Genomic DNA, 14,812 nt, shown 5'->3' on the forward strand with positions numbered 1-14,812 from the left:
GAAAAAAAATCCAAACCTACATGGCCCTGTGTGAAAAAGTAATTGCCCCCTTGTTAAAAAATAACCTAACTGTGGTGTATCACACCTGAGTTCAATTTCCGTAGCCACCCCCAGGCCTGATTACTGCCACACCTGTTTCAATCAAGAAATCACTTAAATAGGAGCTGCCTGACACAGAGAAGTAGACCAAAAGCACCTCAAAAGCTAGACATCATGCCAAGATCCAAAGAAATTCAGGAACAAATGAGAACAGAAGTAATTGAGATCTATCAGTCTGGTAAAGGTTATAAAGCCATTTCTAAAGCTTTGGGACTCCAGCGAACCACAGTGAGAGCCATTATCCACAAATGGCAAAAACATGGAACAGTGGTGAACCTTCCCAGGAGTGGCCGGCCGACCAAAATTACCCCAAGAGCGCAGAGACGACTCATCCAAGAGGTCACAAAAGACCCCAGGACAACGTCTAAAGAACTGCAGGCCTCACTTGCCTCAATTAAGGTCAGTGTTCACGACTCCACCATAAGAAAGAGACTGGGCAAAAACGGCCTGCATGGCAGATTTCCAAGACGCAAACCACTGTTAAGCAAAAAGAACATTAGGGCTCGTCTCAATTTTGCTAAGAAACATCTCAATAATTGCCAAGACTTTTGGGAAAATACCTTGTGGACTGATGAGACAAAAGTTGAACTTTTTGGAAGGCAAATGTCCCGTTACATCTGGCGTAAAAGGAACACAGCATTTCAGAAAAAGAACATCATACCAACAGTAAAATATGGTGGTGGTAGTGTGATGGTCTGGGGTTGTTTTGCTGCTTCAGGACCTGGAAGGCTTGCTGTGATAGATGGAACCATGAATTCTACTGTCTACCAAAAAATCCTGAAGGAGAATGTCCGGCCATCTGTTCGTCAACTCAAGCTGAAGCGATCTTGGGTGCTGCAACAGGACAATGACCCAAAACAAACCAGCAAATCCACCTCTGAATGGCTGAAGAAAAACAAATGAAGACTTTGGAGTGGCCTAGTCAAAGTCCTGACCTGAATCCAATTGAGATGCTATGGCATGACCTTAAAAAGGCGGTTCATGCTAGAAAACCCTCAAATAAAGCTGAATTACAACAATTTTGCAAAGATGAGTGGGCCAAAATTCCTCCACAGCGCTGTAAAAGACTCATTGCAAGTTATCGCAAACGCTTGATTGCAGTTATTGCTGCTAAGGGTGGCCCAACCAGTTATTAGGTTCAAGGGGCAATTACTTTTTCACACAGGGCCATGTAGGTTTGGATTTTTTTTTCTCCCTAAATAATAAAAACCACCATTTACAAACTGCATTTTGTGTTTACTTGTGTTATATTTGACTAATGGTTAAATGTGTTTGATGATCAGAAACATTTTGTGTGACAAACATGCAAAAGAATAAGAAATCAGGAAGGGGGGCAAATAGTTTTTCACACCACTGTATACATATACATACATACATATATATATATACACATACATACATATACATATACAGTACATACATATATATATATATACACATACATACATATACATATACAGTACATACATATATATATATATACACATACATACATATACATACATATATATATATATACACATACATACATATACATACGTACATATATATATACACATACATACATATACATACATACATATATATATACACATACATAAATATACATACATACATATATATATACACATACATACATATACATACATATATATATATATATATATACACACACATACATACATATACATACATATATATATATATATATATATATATATACACACATACATACATATACATACATACATATATATATATATATATACACACATACATACATATACATACATACATATATATATATACACACATACATACATATACATACATACATATATATATATATATACACACATACATACATATACATACATACATACATATATATATATACACACATACATACATATACATACATACATACATATATATATATATACACATACATACATATACATACATACATACATATATATATATATACACATACATACATATACATACATACATATATATATATACACATACATACATATACATACATACATATATATATATATATATATATATACACATACATACATATACATGCATACATATATATATATACACATACATACATATACATACATACATATATATATATATACACATACATACACATACATACATACATATATATATATACACATACATACACATACATACATACATATACATACACATACATACATATACATACACACATATACATATATATACACATATATACACACACATATATATATATATACACACATATATATATATACACATACACACATACATATATATATATACATACATATATATATACACATACACATATATATACATACATATATATATATATACACATATACACATACATACATACACACATACATACATATACAAATACATACATACATACATATATACACATACATACATACATACATACATATACATACATACATACACACACACATTCATACATAAACACATAATATATTATATATATATATATATATATATATATATATATATATATACACACACACACACACACACATACACATTATATATATATATATATATATGATACAGTACACATATAAAAATGATACACACACACAGAGTCAGCATTTGCATGTATTAAGTTTTTTAGCTTCAAACATTCATGCATTTGTTGCACATTTTCATTATTTTGTGTTGCAACTATGCCCTTAAAGTATAGGGCAAGTCCTTTGGATGAAAAACCAAAGCATGAAAATTTAGTGATGCGGCTTAGTAAGAAAATAAACATGCTATATAAACTTCAGGCAAGCATGTCGGCTGACACTGTCGGCTATGAATTTGGTGTTAACAAGTTCATCAGCTGGTTAGAGACTCTGGATTCTATGCAGAGAAGTGTGTTTTCAGCAAAAGATTACAATTTTGGTGGTTGCGGGAACGTAACCCCCCCCATTTGCATCTTTTCTATTTTGTTATCCCTGCAAAAGTTGAGGATTGACTGTTAAATTACACACACACACATTTTATACATCTCTCTCTATATAAAATCCAACGTCTGTCTGTATGTCCGCTTTTCACAAGAGAACTTCTCAATGAATGTAGATCAGGTTTTTTTCCATAATTTGCTTGAACATTCTGGTTGATTTTGCGACTTATCTCATCACGCGAACAATCATAGTTCGCTTGCAGGAGCGATATTTTTGCGCTAATTTGAGACAGAGGCTGCGGGCTGAGGGGAGGGGGAAGTGCGACGTTAGGAGTCAGTCTACCTCTGCGTTTTTGAGTGTACCTTGCCTCCGCTTAGCTAGCGATACCTTTTTGTTTATTGAATTTTAAAGTTTGTCCTGTTTCACCATTACACAGGTGGAGCCACCGGGGACAGCTAGTGTGTGTGTGTGTGTGTGTGTAATGTATATATATATATATATATATATATATATATATATATATATATATATATATATACACATACACAAACATATATACTGTACATATATGTATACACACACAGACTGTGTTAATATTTCCTAAGACAATAGACCTTGGTTTTAATGCCATTGGTTAACTGAATGCATCAGAATTCTTTTTTAACCAGAGGCTAATATCAGTTCAATAGAGCATCTTAATCTTCAACGTGTTAGATAAAACTGCCCATAAGTAAAACATTCCTGCTTTTCCTAGTGACTGTTTTTTGCAATGACCGTCAACAAAATTTAAGGTCAATTTTACAAGAAAGTGTATTGTTTGAATTGAAACAGGTAACTAGTAGGAATAATGTGAATTTGTGGTATAATTTCTCCTGTAGGATATGCTACAAAATGATTGCGTCAATCAGATAGGAATGTAATACTTCGCCTTGAAATCCTGTACTGTTACAAAGTTCAGGAAGGTTTAGAAGAAAAGCGATATACAAACTGAAGCAGGACTAGTGTAGGGAAACAATAGCTCACTTCAGAGAACGTGAGTAAATAAAAATTGCAAGTAATAAAACAAAAAGTACAGAAAATCATAAATCTTAACTTGCAATGCATACTACATATCTAATCTACAACGGCAGCAATCAAAATGAAGTAAAACTTTGCTTCAGAAATATAATAATTTTTTCAAAGTTTATCTCCAGTGGTATGTTCATCTGGGGTGCAGGATGGATGTAGTAATTGAAATCCTTCAATTTCGTTGTTCCTTTGTAAAAGTGTTAATGACAATAAAGATCTATCTATCTATCTAGTACTAGAGTATTATTATTATTTGATGATTATGATTTTCATTTAATTAAATCACTCACTCATGCTTTAATCTTCATGTTTATTGTCAGTTTTATGTTTAAGATGAATTTGTTTTATATAATTTTTTTTGTTAATTTTATTAATATAGCTATACACCTACTTTCCTGTGATCACTCAACCGTGTCTTTTTATTTTTTCACATTCATAGGGGTACTTGCCCTGTTGATCAATGCTGCCCTTTGTGTGTCCCTCCAAAAATATGTTGACCGATTTGATTGAAATTTGGTGACATTATAAAAAGAGACCATTAGCTGTTTTTGTATTTGTCAACAATAATGTTAATAACAAGGCTATGCCAATATACCATGTCCGTTTTTAGGCTCAGCACTAAAAACTAATTGCAGATATAAATGGGGCTGACAGTGCATGAAGCATAAGAAAAAGAAGCTGTGTGATGTACTGTGTGGAAAATGACCTGTGAAGTGGAAGGAAAGTTAAATGAAGCTCAACAAAGATGTGCTTTACAAGCACACTATAACTACATGCAAATATGTATTGCTTTGCAAAAAGCAAAAGTTAAAACACTAGAGAAGCTCATTATAAGGTCCACTAAACTCAAGAGAGAGGGGCTGGCCACTGTATATAATTTACAATATTTCACCTTTTCTATACAATCAATGTTTCTCTCCTGTTTTGAACCTCACACCTTCAAAAAAAGGTTTTTCACTTGGTTGTCTACATTTGAGAGACTGCTGTGTCTTCTTTCCTGTACCCAAAAAAAGGTCCCAACAAAATATTTACAGGGAAAAAGAAACACAATACTAACATTTACCCATTTTTGCCCACACAGCAACAGCACATCTTACAAAGCCACCTGTGGTCTCCCCAAGAGCTCCAGGAATCGCTTGTTTGCAGTGACTGCCTCTGAAGGATGTGCAACAAAATATTAGGTTAATGGTCCCTTCATTTTTGTCCATGCCATTTTCATTTGTGTTATTATTTGAAATATTCTGTTGAATCTCCCACAAACACCCAATAATTGTTTAAGAAGCCTGCAAAATATATTGCCAATGGTTATTTTCTTACACTTCCAGCAGTAGAGAAAGCAACTCCAAACTTTAAAATGTTCCATTCACTGCTTAGACCATCTAAATCTACAGCCTGTAAAAGTCATTGCTGTTTGCAATATGTCAAAATAAAAAATGACTCAGTGTTCGAACTTTATTGTCTGACTACTGAATGGCAAAAATTTTTTTTGAACATACTGTATATCTGATTAAAACACTAAAAAATGTTTGAGTGATCAATGTTAAAAAAAAAAAAAATAATCTAATGATAATTTGAACATACAGATGTGGACAAATTTGTTGATACCCTTACAGCCCACTGAAAACGTGTTGCGTGCCTCCTGAAATCTAATTAAATGAAAAACAATTGTCCCCTGTATACTTTTATGCCTTTTACATGTGCATCTCAATATATTAGAAAATCATTGAAAAGTTAATGTATTTCAGTAATTCAATTCAAAAAGCGAAACTCATATTATAAAGATTCATTACACACAGTGATACTAGGGTGTTGTACCGTGTTAGCCATTATGAATGTAGAGAAAAGCCAAGCAAAATGACACCTTTTATTGGCTAACTAGAAAGATTACACACAGTGATAAATTTCAAGTGTTTTTTTCTTTTCATTTTGCTGATTATGGTTTACAAGTTATGAAAACTGAAATTCAGTATTTCAGAAAATACTGCCTTGAAATATATCACTCTGTGTGTAATGAATCTATATAAATATATGAGTTTCACTTTTTGAATCGAATTACTGAAATAAATTCACTTTTCAATGATATTCTAATTTATTGAGATGCACCTGTATCTGTCATTGAGTAAAGCAAAGCAAGTGTGAAAAAGAAACCAAGTTTTGCTTATTCTAAAGATATTCTAAAATGGCCTGGACACATTTATTGGTACCTCTTGAAAAAGATCAGATAAATAATTCGATTAGAGTAATTTTTCAAACTACCTGTTTTCTTTAACTAGTATCCCACATCTCCAATCATGCAATAAGTCATTTAACCTACAGTATTTAAATTGAAAAAAGTCACTCTGCTTTTTGCTATCATAATGTGTTCCACATTGAACAAGGGCCAGAGAAAGTGAAGGACAGCTATGTCTAAAAAGATCAGAAAGAAAATTATAGAAAAAGCATGTCAAAAGCAAAGGCTATAAGACCACCTCCAAGCAGCTTGATGTTCCTGTAAGAACAGTCGCAAATAATAATAAGTTTAAGGTCAATGGTCAGCTCAAAGGAAGATGACCCAGGAGGATTCCACCACTGACAGAAAAACATGAAAAAGCCTGAATGGAATTTACTAAAATTCATATTGACAAGCTACAATGCTTCTGGAAGAATGTCCTTTGGACAGATGATCTTTTCACCATACCTACTATGAAACATGGAGGAGGCTCAGTTATGTTTTAAAAGTGCTTTTTGAGGCTGGCATGGGGTGCCTTGAAGTCTGTGCAGGGAACAATAAAATCTCAAGACTATGACGACATTGTGGAGCAAAATGTACTGAACATTGTCAGAAAGCTCTGGCTCAGGTCATGTATTCTCCAATAGGATGATGATGATGACCCAAAGCACACAGCTAAAGGCACCCACAAAAAGCTAAAAACAAAACACTGGACTATTCTTAAGTGACCTTCTCTGAGATTTCTGATTTAAATATTAACAAACATCTACGGAAAGAACTGAAACATGCAGACTGGAGAAGGCTTCCTTCAAAACAGACACAGTTGGACCAGGTTGCCCAGGAACAGTAGGCCAAACGACTTGTTGACATGTTGACAGGTGCAGAAGTCTCCCTGAGAGCTCCAGGAATCGCTTGTTTGCAGTGACTGCCTCTAAAGGTTGTGCAACAAAATATTAGGTTAATGGTCCCTTCATTTTTGTCCATGCCATTTTCATTTGTGATTTAATTTGAAATATTCTGTTGAATCAAAACTCTAAAGAAATGTCTGATTTTTGTTAAATATGAAATAAACAACAAATGGTGCCCATTATGTCTGTCAGTTTCAAGTTATTTCAGAGGCAATTGTAGGCTCTTCTTTCTTTCATGGAGGGGACAAACATTTATCTACATCTTTAACACTCAAAACTCACATTACTACTACTATTTTCCATTTCAATTCAAAGGACTACAGTTTTCTTGATAATGGTGTTTTGCAATGACTATCAACAAAATCCACAGTAAATCAGTAGTAATTTGATCCATGGTAGAAATATCTGACTCATATGCAATTGTATGTAGCACATCCAAAAGAGTATGGAGCTCTATACTGTACACAGGAAGTACTTGGTTGGCTACACAGTGGGACCCACTATCTTAAGTAATTTTCTGGGCAAAGCCAGCTAACACTACTACTGAGTGACTGTACGTATCTATCTATCTATCTATATATATATCCATCCATCCATCCATTTTCCAACCCGCTGAATCCGAACACAGGGTCACGGGGGTCTGCTGGAGCCAATCCCAGCCAACACAGGGCACAAGGCAGGAAACAATCCTGGGCAGGGTGCCAACCCACCGCAGATATATATATATATATATATATATATATATATATATATATATATATATATACACACACACACACACACACACACACACAGTGGATTCAGAGAGCATTCTGTAAACTTCAATATGCTGTGGATTTCATTTTTGCCCATCAATCTACACTCAAAAGCCCATAATGACAATGTGAATACATGTTTTTTAAAAGTTTGCACATTTATTAGAAAAATATATTACAATTTAGTTTGAGATTTTTATCTATTAAAAGATGAAAAACTGGAATCTCATATAAATTATTCATACTCTTATTTTGGTGATTCGTGAAAGTTCCTTTCGGAAACGATGACAGCTTTGAGTCTTCTTGGGTAAGTCCGTAACGGGTAAACTGCAGTAAGAGATGGGTCTGAATATTTTCCACTATATATTTGAAACAAATTTAAAAATAAAAAAATCAAAAGCGCAATACAATCCAGAAACTAATCAGCGATTCACTTACACACGAAAGTGTAATATATTTTATATTTCTGTTGCAGCAGGTTTTAGCTGACCTAAGCATGTGGTACTCCCTTATAGTTGTCACCGGTTGCTCATCCTCACATCCATAAATGAAATTGCAAAATAACAGTGTCACCTCTCTCCGACAGCATCGTTCAGAAGTTCTGAACCAACTCAGGACAGTGTTTACATTATCTTAGGGAAGTAATAGCAAACAAAATAGCCACACACAAGAAAAGTGTACAAATGTCACCGGTAAAGAAAGGCGGGATCAAGTTTATATGTAACATATAAACTTACTAGGTGGCGATGATTATCGTTTCAGTCTCCAGGACCGGTGCTGTCAGGCCACAACAAAACCATCGACTTTGAAATTTTTCTTCTGGCGCTTTCGCTCTGTATAGCGGAGCGGCAAATTTAAAAGTGCATCTCGAGGCTCCCGTCTTCGCAGAGTTGTCGAAAACAAGTAATAATAATGTTGCTATCCTCCAGCTAAATGTCGTTCATAAACAACGTGGCATGCCAATGGGTCAACCTAACCATCGTACAAAAACCCTAAATAAAAATGTTTTTCCTGTACATATATTTCATACACGCTGGTGTAAAATAATTATTAAAACACAGCACAACTCACCCACCGATATTCAGCAATCAGCACGCTTCTTAGTGGAGGAAGTGGGCGGGACAGGAAGAGGCGAAAGGACTCGGGGGCGGGGCTGACCTTAAAGAAACAGTTCATTACTTCGTATCCGCTAATGACAGAACACAGAACGAGTAAAATACGAAAGACCTCTTCTTTTAAATAACTTTTGTTCAGTATTTATGATTTACAACGCCAACGTGTAAATAACATTTTGATTTTTTTCCTATGTAAGTAAAAAGTGTACAGAGAGGACACATTTCTTATTTTAATATCATAATTAAATCAATAACAGAAACCAACAATATAAACTTATAATTAACAGAGTGTAAGAGTCTTATTAATATGTTAACATGTTCTTAAATTGTCTGCAAAGACGGCAAGTACGTCTGTTTGCAAAATTTAAAGATTTAACAATCCTGTTTAGTTCCATCATGAAAGCCACAGATAATATGTGAGTTTTAAAACATTTATATTTGCTGATAAATTATTTATCTAAAATGGTAATATTACTACATACAAATTATTATTTTCTCCTCACCTGTAAGACCATTTTTAAATACGATTCAAGGTAATTATAGAAAGCTTTATATTATTTAAAGAATCCGATTTTATCTACTCACCCCAAATGCAATGAACAATGTATTTATTATTTCAGATTGGGGTTTTATGTAATTTCTTTAAATAATTTTCCAAAAGTTTACTAGGCAGTTTATTTATATCAGAATCACTGTTTAAAAGAAATAATATGCCACCAAAATGTTCAAAAATGTTTGAAGGGAGTTTAAACCAAAATCCAGATACATTTTTAACAAATGATTGTAGAGAAAAGCCAAGCAAAATAACACCTTTTATTGGCTAACTAAAAAGATTACAATATGCAAGCTTTCGAGGCAACTCAGACCTCCACCTGAGTTGCCTCGAAAGCTTGCATATTGTGATCTTTTTAGTTAGCCAATAAAAGGTGTCATTTTGCTTGGCTTTTGTTTACATTCATAATGGCTAACATGATACAACACCCTAGTACTACTAACAAATGATTGAAAATACTTTAAGAATACCATTTCATTAATCAAACTCTTGGTCCTTCCTGTTCGAAACATTCCATTATGTCTACCTTTTTTATAATGACATTTATTTTTCCATATAAATGTAAGGTGCAACCGATTAATATATTTCACATTCTATTAGTAACAGTCATTAAACAGTGATTACACAAATAAGTAAGAAGTGAAATATTTAGTTAACTCAATTGGAAAGCCTGTCTAAAATGTGAGATATCTGTTTGTTGCCAGATATTTAAAATACCCTGACATTTCTCCATCAAAACTCAAAAGATATGTAATTTCACTACTAACTGAAATGCCATAAAGAGGATTTAAATTCTCATCATGGGTACAGTACCTATTATTTCACATTTATTTAGATTCAGATACACTACAGAAACTTTAGAAAACATACTTAATGTCTCCCTCACGGCCTGTCACTACAAGACTGAAACACATGTGTACAATGATAGTGTAGGTAGCAAGCAGTATCTTTGTGAAACAACACGATAATTACTGCAAAATAATACTTTTTTTGAGAGGCAAGAATGCGCTTCCATAGAATTCACCACCTGCACTAAAACTATCAATCTTTTATCTCACTTTTCCCCACTTGCCAAATATTAAAATTTAACGCCTCATTATACTGGAATAGGGAATGCATTAAAAAACAAATTAAAATTATGCATGTGTGACAAATCTTTATAATTCCTCTTAAAACAGTGACTTGGAATCCTGACCTTGAATTGTCTACCTGTCCTAATATTGTTAATCTTATCTTCAACATTCGTAACTAGTCATATATTGATTGTACTTACTGTATCTGTATTCCTATAAAGATGAAGAGACTGGGATCTGTGCCCAAGGTTTTTTTTTCCTGTGATGCGACGCTGCTGCGGAGGGCCCAATGGAGCAACAGACTCCTTCACTCCAACCTCTATTACTAATTTTTTTATATATATAATTCACGGCAACATATTCCATCACTTAATTACTCCAGGTGGACATCTCCACTCGGCACTCCAATCTTCACTCAGGCCCACGCGCCTGTTGCCGCCTCCACGGCTCATCTGTGCCTCTGTCCTCAGTAGGCGGCCACTTACGCTTCAGTCAGGGCCGCTCTGCATTCTCGACACAGCATTAAAGAGGCCCTTCTCTTTGTAAAGCCATCACTTTCCTTCATATCAATATATTTCCATTTTGTTAGAAAGAACGTCTTGTAGATAGTAGTTAGGCCTCGCCGAATTTCCACAGTTTGAAATTATTGTATTCCAAATGTCTTCAGTTCCCCCGCCAAAGAAATATAAATCAGGTGCTCAAAAACGTAAAGAAAAAGCAGCAAAAGATGAATTCTTCGCTACCCAAAAAGGCACTTTGCAATGCTTTCTAACGAAAACAGTTAGCTCTAGCAGCAGCAGCACTAGCACCAGGACTGAACTTCCATTAGTTGAAGATACCGCAACGCCGTCCAAGCCCCAGCCTGGGGCCCTCGGTATCAGTTTGCTTTGGGCCCGAAATTGTCTAGGGCCGGCTCTGACAACATCATATACAAATAAATCTCAATGTAAAATCAGTTATCCTCCAAGAAGAGTCCTAATTGTACTGAAATATAAAAATTATTGAAGAACTGCACCAAACTGAGCAGATGGGTATGACTGCCAGACAAACAGAATCAAATGATTAGGTAAACAGCACAGTCAGTTTAATCCACAAGACCTCAATAAAGCCATCAAGCATGTACACTACCCACTACATACCATAGAAGGGGTGATAAAGAAAAATAAAAAGAGTATGCAGTGTGTCCTGTTTTCTGGTCAATCTAAAGGGTCTACTCTCTCTGCCAGAAGACCAGGGGCCTCATGTATAATGCCTTGTATAGAATTCACACCAAAACATGCCATATGGACAAAACTAGAAATGTGCGTATGCACAAAGAAATTCAAATGCATAAAACTGTGTGTAAGCAAAGTTCTGTGCACTTTTCCTTTATAAATCCCAATCAATGTGAATTTTAACACACATGCACAAGCCTACAGTCTCACCCTGACTCCTACCAGAATTTTACCTATTTGAATATGCAAATCAATATAAATAGCCCTTTCCATTAATTGTTTTGTTAAAAGACAATGACAAAAGCACCTGTAAAAAACAAATACGAAATAGAGGTCCTGCTCAGTGAAGTGGAGTCACGGAAAAACACACATTTTGGTGGCTTAAGCAGTGGTATAAGCAACAAAAGGAAACTGACAGCATGGCACTGAAAAGTTCAAGGTCAGAAAGTCACACAGTGCCGGAATTAAAAAAAAGAAGTGGTCAGATATCAAAGTCGATGTGAAAAGGTGAGTCGCGGCCAACCGTATGTGTGTCAACACCACTGGAGGAGGTAATGGAATTGTGGGGCTCACATCGTTTGAGCAGTGAGCCGCTGAAGTAATTGGTGAGACACTTACAGTATAGATCTCTCCGCAAGATTAATGAGATGCATTCTCGCATCATAGATAATTTGCACATTGATTATTTAAATAGCATTTCCACTCAATTAAAGTCATTCTCTGAAGGTGCCTTTATAACAATGTGCATGCAGTCAACTACACCAATTATGTTTGTAAAAGCAGATGTTACCACAAATTGCGTTTTGATGTTTGCCTGTTTAACCACAGTGTAAGGAAATCATATATATCTGGATGACAAGAGGATAATACCATCCCATATAGCTGGCATGGCGTGACTCAGTGATGTACCCGATCGGTTGGCCAGTTCAAGTTGAAAAGCTCCTGTGGCTGAAAACCCGACAGTGGACAGAACATGCAAAAGAGCAGGTAGAGCACAATTCCTCAAGGTCTGTCTTTGTAAAGCTGACCCCAGTTCAGAACAAAGCGCCAAAAGGATAGCTGTCATCATCATAAGACAAGAAATCAGTATGATCTGTAAATATACACTCTCTTCTAATTCTTCCATTTGCAATGTCTTCTAACAATGCTAAAGCAGCCATGATAGCTGGAATAGTTTGGCCGTTCTGTGTGCCATTATATTGTTACAGATTGATTACAATCAAGTGCTTTGAATTTGTAAATGATATGCAAATAATTTCAGTGTATTTGATAAAGCCCACGTTATGGATGTGAATCTAAAAAAGAAAGGGAGACCACAAAGAAACAGTAGCACTGCTTTGACGCTGGGAAGCACCCATTTACAAAGCCGAGCAGAAACTTGCGTACACGTGACCTGAGGCTGCCATGAAAATGTGTGTACCGTTACACCAACTTTAGTTTTTATACTGTACATCTAAAAGTGAGCGTGGAAACAGGCGTATGCAACATTTTTGTGCATATACATCGTTTACACACGAGGCACCAGGCTGCTAGACAAAATCAACAAAGAGCAAAATGTTTACGAAGGTTGGTATCTTGATTTTTTGTTGATTGCAAAAACCCTTCAACATTATTGGCTAGTGAGAAAGAAAAAAACATTAACTGAAGTGATTATAAGTATTTAACTCACAATACCAATAACTGTATTTTGTATTAATCATGCTGCAGAGAGCTATATGATTTTTTCTTCATTTAGGACAGCGGTTCTCAAACTGTGGGGTGCGCCCCCAGAAGTAACAAAAAAGGGGGCACGAATGTTGCCATATGTGGCGTAATCTTGCTATTCGTAGTTTTAAACTTTTTTAAAATTTAAAAATTTTAAACTTGAAGCGGTGTATCTGCAGCAAAAAATATAGGAATAAATTTTATTAGGGTTTCAAAAAAACATTAGGGTCGCAAATACGTAAAGGTTGAGAAACACTGATTTAGGTAGAAAAAGAATTAAGCTTGTGCACAGAATTATTAGATTAACTTGCATTCTTTTATGAGAAAATGCTGCCCTCTTGATACTAACAGAACACCCTGTGATATTATAAATCAATGTGAGTTTCTGAATTCCTGCTTAAAATTATTTGAGCATATTTCTTAAAACTGTGAGTGCTCTGATAACCTCTTTATCTGAAAGAAGCAATGTACACATTCCAATTCAGGGAGTCGTAAGCTATTATAATTTATCTATAACCTCAAAATGAACTGATATACAGTATATATATTTGTTTTGTTTAATGCACGAAGAAGGTATATAGAGGCAAGCCCCATGTGGGGCTGCAGACTGTCTGATCTGACCAGTCCGTGGCACTGAGCTGGGGGGGGGCAGCAGTCTCTGACTCACCAAGAATAAAGAAATTGCTTTTTATTTTAAATTGGTGTTTTTGTCTTCCGACTTTAGCGTCCACACTTGTTCAGGGGTCAGCAACCTTTTTTAAGCAAAGAGCCATTTTATCCTAAATGTTTGACCCAAGATTTACAAAGAGCCGCAATGGGTAGAGAAGGGGGATTGAGATACGATTTTTAATGCAATATGGGTATATATGCATTTAACACAAAAACAAAACTTCAAGTACTCATAGGAACTAAAGAAAAACTATTTAATGAGACTTCTGACATTGTATTTCCACAGAGTTGTTTGATGTTCAGTGAGTAGTTGGAAGTCTTCAGTTTTAAATATGATTCCACGATTACATCATTAAGCTGACGTCTTAGCTTGCATTTGATATCATTCATGTTGGAGAACATCTGGCTTACAAGAATAAGTGGACCCAAAAATCATCAAATTTCCAAACAATACTATTTAGAGTTGACAATAATAGTCT

At 35.0% G+C, this 14,812-nt stretch overlaps 1 protein-coding gene across 2 annotated transcripts in view; it reads right to left on the reverse strand.

The window, feature by feature from the left end:
• The window catches only part of rangrf (RAN guanine nucleotide release factor), a 37,577-nt gene extending 28,425 nt beyond the window's left edge, over window positions 1-9,152 (reverse strand). The window contains exon 1 of one of the 2 annotated variants that reach the window (XM_051925436.1): window positions 9,081-9,152. The gene's annotated coding sequence lies outside the window, so the exon portion shown is untranslated. Of the gene's footprint in view, window positions 1-9,076 lie in introns of both variants that reach the window. The other variant, XM_028798360.2, reaches the window with a different exon arrangement.
• Window positions 9,153-14,812: the final 5,660 nt, after the last annotated feature.

Source organism: Erpetoichthys calabaricus, chromosome 3 (genome assembly GCF_900747795.2).
Source record: "Erpetoichthys calabaricus chromosome 3, fErpCal1.3, whole genome shotgun sequence".
Lineage (NCBI taxonomy): Eukaryota > Metazoa > Chordata > Cladistia > Polypteriformes > Polypteridae > Erpetoichthys > Erpetoichthys calabaricus.